Source organism: Drosophila suzukii, chromosome 3 (assembly GCF_043229965.1).
Source record: "Drosophila suzukii chromosome 3, CBGP_Dsuzu_IsoJpt1.0, whole genome shotgun sequence".
Taxonomy (NCBI): domain Eukaryota; kingdom Metazoa; phylum Arthropoda; class Insecta; order Diptera; family Drosophilidae; genus Drosophila; species Drosophila suzukii.
Window position 1 is genome coordinate 84378822 of NC_092082.1, and position 14341 is coordinate 84393162.

General features: G+C 35.7%; 1 protein-coding gene and 1 pseudogene across 4 annotated transcripts in view; one reads left to right on the plus strand and one right to left on the minus strand.

The window, feature by feature from the left end:
- Muc96D (Mucin 96D) overlaps window positions 1-14341 on the minus strand; it is a 200641-nt gene that overhangs the window by 109041 nt on the left and 77259 nt on the right. The window lies entirely within an intron of this gene.
- Window positions 11679-12523, plus strand: LOC108012135 (uncharacterized; annotated as a pseudogene).

The window sequence follows — 14341 nt, forward strand, 5'->3', positions numbered from 1 at the left end:
TAAACACGAGATAATGGTCTTTGAAAATCAGTGTTGTTTCTTGTATCTATATTGGCTTGTTCTATTATTTAATTCTAGGTGAATCATTTTGTTTATTTTTAAGACACATGCCGCCATGCTTCTTTTTTTTGAAAAAAAAAAAGTTTTTTTTTTTAAATTTGATTTGCTATTTAATATTAATCGCTATCAGCTTGATTTGTTTACTTTTCCGTGTACATATAGACAAACAAAATAACATTCGCTGGGTAATGAACTTTTTTGAACTCAGAAATGTTGTCAACCCATGCGAAAATTTTAAGAACATTTATTTTGAAAATTAATTACAAGTATTGAAGAAAATAAACAAAACTTTACTATTACTTTACTATTATTTCAAAAATAAAATTCATATTATAAATTCACATTATAAATATATAAAGTGTAATGCTTGAGTTGATTATAATTTTTTTTATATATTTATTTATTCATTCATTTTTGTAATCAATTTTTATATTTCTTTTTTTTGCGGCTCTGTTATTCCATGTCGTGGAAGTCGATTTGGGTTTTTGGTTACTCCATCCTGTCATATCGGTGGGATTCTCACGAGCCATGTTAAGCTTATCCGGGTCAAAAAAATTTAAACTCATGGTGGCTTGGGCCAAAAGTTGTCCCAGGAACAGCAGGAAGACGATCCCCAGAGTCACACAAGAAACGTTCATTTTCAGTCACTGTCAAAATGGTTCTGCCGTTAAAGAATCAAAGCTACGAAAACGAAAACACGGCTCTTATCAATTAAGAAGAGCCAGAGAAGTCTGTTTTGACTGAGTTTTATTATTATCAAGCAGACTGCACTTTTCACTTAGGTAAACAAGGCTGGAGCTTTGGGACAGCGCCTTATCATTGGATGAGCAAGATGTTCAATTTCGTATAAAATTTAGTAACATGAGTCAGGAAAAATGTAGTCTTCATTTCACACACATTTATTCATTAGTTCTTTGGCAAATGATTAGAATCACAATCATAATAATATTATTAATTATTAAATCATTAATAATTATTAATCTATATCATTGTCATTGTTATTTGTTGCTATTGCTGTTGGAGTTGTCCATTTTACTAGATAACGAGGTGAAAGGGCGCTCCTGAAGACGTATGGTACCGCAGTTGTGTTACTGATTTCCGGCTGGATCGAGGTGGGTTGTCCCGAAGTATTCGCCAGGATCATCAGAAATGCGATCCCCAGAGCCACTAATCTCGACGCGATCATTTTCAACGATAGGAGCTTACTGAACTATTAGTTTAAGCTTCAAAGCGTGAAAACTACAGAGAGATACTCGTCTCATAATCATATAATATTATATTCTGTCTCTTGTTATCTGTATCTGTATATACTAACTATATACATGTATTCTTTTATTATTTACGTCGGCTATACTGATTCAAATGTAGTCAACAATGGTGTTTATAATGTACAACTTTATAATCTTTTTAATAGTTTTAATCAGTAGCGGTTCCAGAATTTTTTTGTGGTGGGGAAATAAAAAAAAATTGCTTAGCAGAAATAAAACATTTTGGTATAAAATACTTATTATAACTACTTTCTAACCCTAGTGGGAGGGATCTATCCCCTATAGAGCGCAATTTTAAATATACATTCAGGGGAGATTTTAAATTTCATTTGTTGTTGAAATGTTCATCTGAGCTAATTTTAATCTAGTATTGATCAGAAATCGGCAACCATACCCTTTAAAACATTGCTATGTGGGACCTTTGAACTTTGTTGGTCGGGCAGAGATAAATGGTTTTGGTGTCAGGAAACACTTAACCCAAAACTTCCCGTTGCCAGGCAGATTAGTTGGGGGTTCGAAGATGTCGCGCTGTCAACAATTAATTTGTCTCACACACGCACAACGCACATGGAGAACTTTGTGGAGTCCCTTTTCTTGGACTTGCTAGGGGAATATGTGCATACAAGCCCGTTCTCCAACTTACCTTGTATCTATACATATTCTTAAAAAGGGGTATATTTGCTTTGACCAAAAGTTGGCAGTTAACTATTAGATTAAAACCAATATATATCCGACTGCCTAATGAAAAATAAAACCAATTCAAATAGGAATAAAAAAATAATTTAGTTTTTAGAACAAAATGGTGCGGTTTCTATGCAGACATTTTTTTCATCACCTTGCTTATCAGTGTTGATTTTAAAATAGCTTACTTAAATTTAATCGCTACGCTCTAACTTAATTTTTGTTATGCATGCAATGAAAATGTTATTTGTTCTTCAGAAATTCTAATATTATTATAATTATTTAGAATTTTATTTTTTATGACTTTTACAAAAAAAATAAACCGTTATTTTGATTAATTGATTAACTTTATTACCTTTACTCGTAGAGCACGTAAATAAAATATCATTATTTGCCAAAGGTTTAATTAATATATGACTTTAAGCGTACAACTAGCTGGCATGGGACTAATGATTTTTAGAGGGTATCCTCTATCCACAGCTTGATTATCCAAGGGCATCCTCGTTGGCCATAAATTTTGTGCAACACGAAGGTGACTTTTCACCCCGTCTCGTCTGGCTGGCTTTGTCTCATTTACCTTTCCGTCCGGTTTCGCTGACCGAGCGGCAAATATGCCTTAATATTCCGAATGGACATGGACCCGTGCTAAAGTCAAGTTGTGGGTCTGTTGTGCAATTGTCCAAGTATCACGACTATTTCCATTATTGCCTGCTTTTGTTGTTTGTCGTTTCGTTTCGGTTGTGTTTCTGTTTTTGAAATATTAACGACGCCCTTTTGCTGTTTTTTTGGACCCTCCTGGGCCCCCTCATCGTCTCAGTTCATAACTTTGCTCTCAAGTATTTGTGCCTGCATTTTATGTTTTTGCCGGGATTATCTTTTCAGAATGGAGTGGATGCCATACCGTATCGTATGTAAATATGGACATATGCGTGCAGGGGGACTTTTGGTGCCTGGAGATGAGGCAAGGCTGTTAAATCGCTGGCATTATTATTCCTTGACAAAATCATCTTCGATACTCTTATCCAAGATATCGATCACTTCTGTTAATAATTCGAAAAGTTCCATGATCCTAATATGCTAAATATCTTTAATCTTATTTTAATACTGAAATTTTAGTTTATGTTTCATGTACTTCATTATTTTATTGGAAAAGGCTACATACCATAAGTTTTAAGAGTAAATCCCATTCTCTTTATAAACTCAGGCATTCCTTTGCTGACAACAAAATCTCAATGTTATATCCTTTGGCCTTTTGTGTCTCAAATGTGAAATTATGAATATGGGCAGAAAAAACGTGGCTGATTTTCAGTATCCGCGCTTCGTCGTCGAGCCTTTGACAAATCCACAAATCCAGCTACTAAACAGCAATTTTTTATGGACTCCCCCGAGCCCCGAACCCCGAACCCCGAAGAACATTTGCCTATGTTGAACACAAAAAAAAAGTAGTTGGACTTTAGACTTTTTTTTCTGTGATTATTTACTGTAGGAAAAACGTCTACATTGTTGGAATTCCTTTTGCGAAAATTGCCACGTGACACAAAGGCGTCTGGAGCACACACAGAAAGCGCCTTTTATTGGCCTCCTGCACCACCACATTTGGTGGAAGTTTTTTTGTGGATGGCTACCCTAACCAGGGTTCCCAGGGTTCGTGGAGCTGGCCAAACACAATAGGCCCGAAAATGACGTTGCAACAATTAATGTGAACAGTTTTGCAGTCGTCCTCGACGCTGTCGTCGTTGTTTGGCCGTGATTTATAACGTGCATAAAATTTGCGGTCCTGGCAAGCACCTACCCGGCCACAATGCCAGCCCCCCAAAAATTTGTCAACGGGCATTTCGAATGGAAATGGAGCTGAGCCCACTAGAGGATCTGGTTCGGTTCGTGATTGATTAACTAAGCGGGAGACGAGTTAAAATATGTATTTCTTATGTTTCGGTGTGACAGTTCTTAGGAAAATATTTTCGGATCCCCCGCAGATTTAAATTTTCCACTTGATGATATGAAATTGTGTCTCCAAAAATATAATAAAAAATATTTATATGTATATTTATTAATAACAATATATGACTGGACTTTAATAATCTCTGTTTGTTAGACTTCTTTTGCAAAACAAAAATATAATAAATAATAAATGTATAACATTTTATAAACTGAATTAAATGACCATTTTTATTGTTTCCTGTATTAAATTTGGTATTTTGTTGTTAAAATTTCTTAATACCATTAATACGGTTGAAGGCAAAAAGTCAACCTAATCTCTAATCATTGAATAATTAATATATATTTTAAAATGGTATAGCATAGAGCATGATTAAGTACAAGATCCTGGTTCATTTGAACTAGTTCCCTTTGAATTCCCGCTCAAATCAACTCTGATGTTTGTGCTTTTTGTGGTTTTGGAACACTCCACTTGCCACGCCCCAGTTGGTAATTTATTGATAGTTGCCAGTTTCATTCGCTTCTAATAAGCTGACCCCCCTCCGAAGGTCCTCTACTCAACCCCCTTCATTCCTTTCTGTCTGGGGGTGCATATTTGAAAACTATTTCCACTGTGTGATAATTTATGTGGCAAGTACAAATTACATAATCGTTTGGCCGTTTATGCAAATTAATTGAAAACTTCTCCCTCAATCCAAACGCTCTCTCGATCTCCTGCTATATTTGTTTTCTTTTTCAATTTCCATTTTCGCAAATCTTTGTCTGACATTTGCCACTCGCTTTCCTCTGTTTTTTACCCTGTTCCCATTTGGCCTTTTGCAGTCGGTGCAATTTTTTCTTTCCAATTTACAATAAAATTCAATAAGGTGTTGGGGATGGACTTAATGGAGATTGACTGACAGGGACTGCCAAATGTGTGTGTTCCGGGGCTTTTTACTCGTACGTACACGTATTCGTGTGTGTAATGCAATTTTATGTGTACTGGTGTATTATATATTGGCTTGTGTGTGATTTTATTTTTTTGCAATTCTAAGTCTGACTCTAAGCTGTTTTTTTTGTTGTTGCTTGGAAATAACTGCTTGGAAAAGCTGTAGGTTGACATGTTCAACGGTTTAAATTGAATTGAAATTTTTTTAGAAAGACCTTGTGCCAGTTGTCCATTAAATTTTGCATTTTTCTTTTTGATAAAGGTAGTAATTGAAAAGTATATATAAAAGATAAAGTATATAAAATGTTCTAAACGAATTTTAAGTAAAGAGTAAAAAAATTAGAAAAAAAATTTCCCTACTTTTTTTAAGTTAGTTTCAAAAATTTATTATTTTACTTTACACTTTGCGCTGAAACTTATATTAAAGAAGTTTTTATTTGTTTTTTCCCACTCTGTCTAAATGTACGTTCATTACTGCAAATGGCATTGCAACTGTGGAGAGCAACAATTTTTAACACGCATACGCACTGTTGCACTTGCATAAAATATGATGTCTCCATTTCAGAATTATCTCCAGACCCTCAACAACCCGTACTCTGAAAATGGAGAATTTTTTAGCTTTTAAACTAGCAAACACATATAACAAATTGCTAGAGCAAAAAAAAATATATATAATATATAGATAGAGATGGAGGTTACAGTGACTTCGAGTGGATTTTGCCAGCAGTTTGCAACCTCTGCACAATCAGCAAAAGTCAGCCAGCTATGAACAAAACTTAAACAGACAAAACAAAGTGCAAAGTGGAGGCGGGTGGCTCTAGCAGTTGACATTTATAAATTTCACACGCAGGGCGCGTGAAATGGCATCGTCGTTTTAAAGTTGAAACATTTGCGTAATTAGCTGGCGACTCTGCCGTTGCTTGGTGGCAACCAACTCCGAAGGTGCAACACCATAAAACTATAGAAAAAATAAAATAAAAAAGCCCGTAAAAACTCCATGAAAACAAGTCAAGGGAACAACTTTAAGTGTTGGCGCAAATTACGTACCAAGAACTTAATTAAATTGTAACCATTTCTCCGTTTTTTACGTTCTGTCTGTCTTTTTTTTTTTGGCCCTGTTGGCTTTTGGCCAAATGCATGTTTGCAAACTGAAGCGGCTGACAATTAACTAATGTCAGCCGCGAAAAGTTTCGCCTGGAGATGTGGGTGGCTTTTTAACTTATGACTGTGTGTTCCTTTTTCCGGTCTCGAAACTTCTGTTACTACATCTGTAAATTAAAAAAAATACAGTAAAATAAAAATAATTTGTTCTGTTTAATTAAAAAATAGTCCCAATAAATATATATTTTTTAACCATTTAATAAGATTGAATTTCTAAGGGACTTAAGACACTGCCTTTAAGTAATTTTAAGTCCTTTGTTTTATGTAATTGCAATCTTTAAAAAAAGCTTAAAAACTTGATACGAATTTATTATGTTAAGACATTTTTTAGATAGCCACTACTTTTTAAAAACCCATTTTACCATTTACTTTTTAAAAATTCCGTCAGTTAGTTAAAAGTCAAGCTTTTTACAGGATCAGTTTTTAATTGTTCTGATTGTGGGAAATACCAAAAAAATATCTTAAAAGGTTGCAGAAGAAATATAATTTTATTTAAGTTAAGATAATGTACTCGCACTTTTGAAGTACTCCATTTGTCATTGATTCGCCTTAAATGACATCGCTGTGAAATCCACTGACATCTGTCTGTTTTATTGTGCGTAAAGTCAACCGATAAGCAATTTTTTTTACTGTGCGACATTTCGGTTGCCACTAAGTGAGCCTTATCAATCGCGAAATGTCCTGGCGAAATCATCGACATAATGGTCATTGGTCGTATCACGTTTGTCGCTTTATGCCGTCTGCTTATGAGCATTATATCTGCATTGTCACCTTGTTGGCCATTTAACATGAACGGGGCGTCCTTTCCTGAGTCCCGGATCACGGATCCACCCACCAGGCCCACCTCCTCTGGCCCCCTTATCTCTCGGCCATCCGTATTCCCTTTGCCAGGGGTTTAAGGACATCGCTGTCATCGTTACTGTTACGGGCACTCCCCCCATTGCTCGACCTCCCATGTCGTGTTGCTCGGGCTAGGGGTACAAAAAATGATTTCTTTTGTTTCTTCTTTTTTTTTTGATAGATTCACTTTCCGTGGGATCAGAACGAGGAATTCGATTCAATTAGTGGAAGGGACCATTACCGATATTACAAAAAGAAAATCCTATAAATAAGTTTAGTCACTTGAAATGGCTTTTCGTTAAAATACAATTTAAAACGTTACAATAACTTAACAATAGAAATTTTTTTATATAGATAGACTTTTTTACAAGCTACAATTTTATATCAAATATTAAACAAAAATAACATAGGATAACTATTCTAAGTCCTCATTAATAATTAAAGTATAATCATAAAAATATAAACATTTTGACGATCAGTAACCTAATAAGACTTTATTAAGAAGGGCTTTTTTTAGGAATATAAATGGATAGGGATTGAAAATATTTTTGGTATATAATATTTATATATTTTTGTGTTATAAGATAAATATTGCTATAATTATAAATTAATAATATAATAATAATAATTAATAATATAATTTTTTTTAGTAAAATATTTAGGTATAATTTTTTCAATTATACTTACGCTTCTCTTTAAAAATCCTTTTTTTTGTAATTTTATATATTTTATTATATGGTTGTTTTTAAAACTATATTTTTATCCAGAAATCTATCCACTTTTTTCTGCGCATAGTGAAGTGGTAGTCCAGTAAGCGAATCCAAATTTCGTTCCAAACAAGTTTCCCAGTCATCCTAACGTGTTCATTTGAGTGGAATCACTTAATGGTTTTATGCGCTTATCATTATCATCCCAGCGGCGAGCTTGGCGGAACGACTAGCAAATGGCCAGGCCAGGACCCCTTTTGGACTGAGGGATACAATGGCCAGGACCAGGGGATGGGATGGATGGATACAGACAGGACAGGATGGAACAGGGACAGGACAGAACCGACGGAACTCTTCGCCGCAGTTGATTCAATCAAATTTGTTTGCTTGTTCGCGGACATTTTTATCTGGCGGATGTTTGGCTCGCTGTCAGCGCTAAAAATGTTTGCGCCGCGTCATTGTTTTAATGCGAAACACGCTCACACACACACACTTTGGATTTCTGGGCCTAATGTTTCACTTTTCAGAGCGTGACGGGGAAAGGTGAAAGGTCGCCAGCACGGCCCACAAATAAGGAAGTAATATGTCGCAGCCATGGCCATCAAATACAGACGAGGGTTTGTTCTCATCCTGGAATTTGTTGGGTTCTGTATTTGCATGAGAAAAGTTAAGTACACTCATAAAAATATTTAAATAATCAAGTTTGCTGAACATTGTCTTTTTGTAGACCATCTAATAAACCTAAGTTATTTTTTTTTATGTTTATTCTTTAAGCGCAGCCAATCAATTAATATTATCAATATTGAATATGATCAAATTAACCATGTGTTTTACATCTAAAGCATTCCGGCGCAGTGTCGAATATCTCCAATGTAAAGTTAAGACCGTGATTACGAGCCGATTTGAACAGGATCACGGCATAATTGGCCGTGGGACCTCCTTCGAGCAAAGAAGCCTTACCTCCTTTTGATTCGCTATTGTCGGTAATCACAATTGCGCTTATTTTATGTTGCTGTTTTGTAAATTAATAAATTTTTATTTAAATGTGGATCTAATTTTTTTTTATTATTTTTACCTGAGGTTCAAAGTATATTTTCTTTTCGATGACGCGGAAAAACTTGCTCGGTTGCACGATTTGCTCTTTATGGATTAATCTGGCTCCTTTTTTCAATACCCCAAAATGTTTACTTCCATCGTGACTACCAAAAACCATATTCACTAATGCTACGATTGCAATCGCCCCGGAAATTCTCTTTACAAAATATATCATGATTCTACGAAAGCTGACTTTAAAATGAATAAAACTTATGTCCAATATACTATGGTAAAGTAACGCTATTATTTACTCATAATGATATTAGCAACGGTTTAACACATTTAAAATGTTAAAAAATTGCATTAGACTTAGACAAACAGTGTACTTAATTATTTGCCATTCCGGTTTTGAATTAGAGTTTTATTGTTGCTATAAATTTTAATATTAAAGTCGAGATAATAGTTCCTCCTGGCCGAAAATTTGATGGAACAGTAGATATTGTTCGGTCCACCGTCAAGAAGAGCTCCTTCGGCACCAAAAGAAGATCTATGATTGTTTGTTAGTACGATGGCGCTAATCACTTTCGGATCCCTCTTAAAAACCACATTTTAACTCAGAGATGGAAATAATATTAACTGATTGTATTTACCTTTTGTTTATAGTAAAACTTGTGCGCGATTTTGCCGGTTTTTCTTCCTCTCACAAATATATTTTGATTATGAATTAGAATATCGGATGGACTCAAGTGTCCGATAATGGCAACGTGTTTGGCAAACGTTAAATGGTGGGTGAAGCAGAGTAGAACGATCGCTGTAATGTATGGCCACAGAAATTGGAAGGTTATCATTTCTAAAACGCCCTAAAATAAATTACAAAATATATAGAAAATATAAATGGAAACACCCACAATTTCCAAATTTTTCACACTTACTTATAAGAACTTTTAAAAGTAATTCTTTAAACCTCAAAGACCGGAAAAAATGTTATTTCACTAAATTGATTATACTCAAATTAAACCAAAGCTAATTTGATTTAACGCATATATGCTAAATTTTTTTTTTGATCTGTTTGAATATATAAAATGTTTTTATTCCCTCAAAAAGGGGTTTTACTTGATTTTTACCACTCATTTGTACAGGGGCTTGTCCCCCTGTCTACTCTTCAGCAGTGGTGTTGCGCCCCCTTATCTTCATTCGATTCAACCCCTCTTGGTCGTTGCCGCTGTCACTGGCATTGAACCGCATTTGTTTAAAAGATTGATGACCAACAATTGACTGCAGGCCCGTATCCCTCCGCCCACTTTTTCTGCTCCTGACATAATGCGCTCAATATTTATGAGCCGCAAGTCCGGACAGACACTTCAAGTTTCCCGTAATCGAAGGAGAGCAATGACTAACAGCCATGACCTGTAAAAGTTGCGGAATGATTTCATTAATTTAATGTACAACAATGTGACTTGTCACTTGTCAACTTTTTGGTTGGAACTCATTCCGAGGGTAAATCAGTTCATATTAGTCTAATGCCCGAAGGAGGGGACTATAAAACTCACTTAGTGCCGAGGAAAGTTTGCCGACAACATGTCATTGATTTCATACACGCTGCATGCCCAGGACGAAGGCAAAAAGGACAGGACAAGGATCTTAAAAAGTGTCGTATGCAGGCAGCGATGCATCATCATGGTTGTCAGCCACATTTACTCGACATTTAACTTATGCCAAGTGCAGATCCGGTGGAGACGGAAAAAAGAAGGGAAAACTGGAAGGAAGGATGTGAAGTCCTCGGTGGGAAGATTTAATTTTTATGCGACCGAGGTAGAGATTCTCGGCGCAATAAAATGTTAAAAATGGTTGCTTCTTGTCAAAATAAATGGGATACATTTTCACAGCTCTTAAAATATTTTTATTTTGTTTGACAAGTATGAACAATATTTATTGTAATATTTTATATTGGATATATTATTTTAATACTGTTTAACAAAAGTATTCCTTTAGTTGATATCTAATTAAGTTGAAAAACTAAAAATATTATCTCTTAAATATTATCTGTTGATTAAAGAACCTTCCTTTTCCAACCCATATGAGCAATTCCGGAAGACCAAATTAAGGATGTGAAGTCAACACGAAATGAAACCCCTAAATAACGCAGTCAGCTACTTTATCACCCAGAGAAATTGTCACCCCAGCGAAATGGGAAAGACCCCATACTAACCTAATGACAGACCACCCAGAAACCCATCCATCCATTCCATTCGCCATCCAAACGATACTACGGCAGACTTTTACGGCACTTTTCATTAGCAGCCACACTTGTTGTCGCGGGGTGCCAAACTTTCTTTTGTATCTATAAAATGTCTTGCTTCTGGTCTTTTTATTTCCCACCCACTTTCCCCCTAGTGGCAGTTATTAACCCTTAACCACACGTTACCATTTATAACACGGACAAAGTGAACCGAGCGCGTTAAGCTGACAATGGCAACAAATTTTTTCCCTTTTGTCGTCTATTGTGTCCGGAATCTGTTGGCAGCCACCATTCGATTGTGGTTCTTCTGCTCTTTGTCTGCGGCTTACGGCTTTTAATTCGTCCTGAGCCTCGATTCTTAAGGGTGCCCAAGTGGATTTCGCAGTAGCATTTCGGGATATTTTGCGATAATTGCCAGCGAAAATTCGACATATTTCGTTTTTCGCATTTCCTGGGAAAAATTAATTAATCATTTGAGTTTATACATAATTGGAAATAAGATTGGAGATCCCATAAGAGACCTCAGAATTAAGAGTATAGTTAAAAGAATTGGTTTAAAATATTATTTAAGATCAAACAGAGAGTATATAACAAAGATAACACGATAGTTAGCCTGTGAACTTGATTCCATAGTGTTAAAATGTAAGTACTTTTGAAGATTTGATTGTTCGATTAGAGCTCGCCAGGCGATAAGGTATCTATAGTAAACTAATTAAGTGAAATATTATTACTTATAATAAGATACCCGTCTTAGACAGCTCAAGTGGGCACTTCAAAATGTGATTAATTTTTGATAGTGTGATTAATTTTTGATAATAAGCAATTCTTCGGCTTCATATAAATAGATCTTCGATAGTGGGCCGTAGAACATTCGTTAATTGGACAGAAAAATGAAAACTATCACACTTTGCCTTTTGGTTCTGGTTTCGGCCACTTGTCTGCTGACTACTCGGGTAAGTTAACTAAATAAATAAAATTAACATATATTTATTGTAGAAATATTTAATTCCAGGCCAATTCCATAGAATCGCGTGAAAGCGACTTGGACTATGAATTTGATTTTGAATCAGAATTGAAGGATCTGCTAGATGAATTGGATAATGACAGCGACTATATGGATGTGGAGGCGCAGGGCTTTATTAAAACCTGCAGAAAGATCCTTCGCAAGGCTTTGAAGACAGTTCGAGGCACCAACTGCATTATCAAGGAGGTGGTAAACATTCTAAGTTCCTGCACCAACTATGTGGATGCCATAGATGACTGAAGAACAGATATTCCCAAGGATGTGGCCAAGATTGTGGATTCCGTAAAGCAGATTATCAAAATTTGCGACGCTATAATTCATTTGCATTCGAAACTTTGTGCCAAGGATGAGTCCGACGATGGCTCCATCATCAAAAACACTTCCAAGTGCTTCTGGAAATTGTTCAAGGCCTCAATGAAGCTGACCAGGAAGATCAATAAGACCCTAAAACTGATTGCCAAATTGCCCTCAGATACTAGTTCCTGCTTCGTTAATGCCACCAATAATGTCACGGCCTCTTTTAACTCTTTTTTGCCCAACATTAATGTCTGCATAGAGTCTAAGTAAATTGTGTATGATTTATCATGATAATTATTTAACCTATTAAATATTATTTAGGATGGTTTCGCGTGAACAAACTAATACATCAGTTGTTTAAATTCATCTTCTCAAAAAATATAAAGGAAAACGGGGAAAAAAGGGTTTTTGGCTTTCGGGACCCAAAACTGAAATTGTAGACTCCATAACTCGAGTTAATGGATCCCGATTCAGACGTGGGATACCTCTATGATTTTGTGGTTGAATTCTCTAATAATCTGGATTTAAATTTATATTTTACACGGGGGTCACAATTTTAGCCCATTTTCATGTTCGGAATTTCCGTATTTCCAATGGCTTTCCGAATGGGACCCAAAAACTGCACTTCTAGATTCTATAACTTGGGTAATTGGATCCCGATTTAGACGTGAGATACCTCTATGAGTTTGTGGTCAAATTCTCTAATAATCTGGATTTAAATTTCCATTTTACACGGGGGTCACAATTTTAGCCCATTTTCATGTTTGGAATTTCCGTATTTCCAATAGCTTTCCGAGTGGGACGCAAAAACTGCACTTCTAGATTCTATAACTTTGGTAATTGGATCCCGATTTAGACGTAGGATACCTCTATGAGTTTGTGGTTGAATTCTCTAATAATCTGGATTTAAATTTCTATTTTACACGGGGGTCACAATTTTAGACCATTTTCATGTTCGGAATTTCCGTAATTCCAATGGCTTTCCGAATGGGACCCAAAAACTGCACTTCTTGATTCTATAACTTTGGTAATTGGATCCCGATTTAGACGTAGGATACCTCTATGAGTTTGTGGTTGAATTCTCTTATAATCTGGGTTTAAATTTCTATTTTACACGGGGGTCACAATTTTAGCCCATTTTCATGTTCGGAATTTCCGTATTTCCAATAGCTTTCCGAGTGGGACCCAAAAACTGCACTTCTAGATTCAATAACTTGGGTAATTGGATCCCGATTTAGACGTGAGATACCTCTATGAGTTTGTGGTCAAATTCTCTAATAATCTGGATTTAAATTTCCATTTTACACGGGGGTCACAATTTTAGCCCATTTTCATGTTCGGAATTTCCGTATTTCCAATAGCTTTCCGAATGGGACCCAAAAACTGCACTTCTAGATTCCATCCATCCCGATTTAGACGTAGGATACCTCTATGAGTTTATGGTTGAATTTTCTTATAATTTGGATTTAAATCTTTTTTTTTTTTCACGGGGGCCACTATTTTAGCCCATTTTCATGTTCGGAATTTCAGTATTTCCAATGGCTTTCCCAATGGGACCGAAAAACTGCTCTTCTAGATTCTATAACTTGGGTAATCGGATCCCGATTTGGACGTGGGATACCTCTATGAGTTTGTGGTCAAATTCTCTAATTATCTGGATTTATATTTCTATTTTACACGGGGGTCACAATTTTAGCCCATTTTCATGTTCGGAATTTCCGTATTTTCAATGGCTTTGCGAATGGGACCCAAAAACTGCACTTCTAGATTCTATAACTTGGGTAATTGGATCCCGATTAAGTCGTGGGATACCTCTTTGAATTTGTGTTTAAATTCTCTAATTAGCTGAATTTAAATTTCTATATTTCACGGGGGTCAAAATTTTAGCCCATTTTCATGTTCGGAATTTTCGTATTTCCAATAGCTTGGGTAATTGGATCCCGATTAAGACGTGGGATACCTCTATGAGTTTGTGGTTGAACTTTCTAATAAACTGGATTTAAGTTTTTATTTTACACGGGGGTCACAATTTTAGCCCATTTTCATGTTCGGAATTTCCGTATTTCCAATGGCTTTCAGAATGGGACCCAAAAACTGCACTTCTAGATTCTATAACTTGGGCAATTGGATCCCGATTTAAACGTGGGGTACCTCTATGAGTTT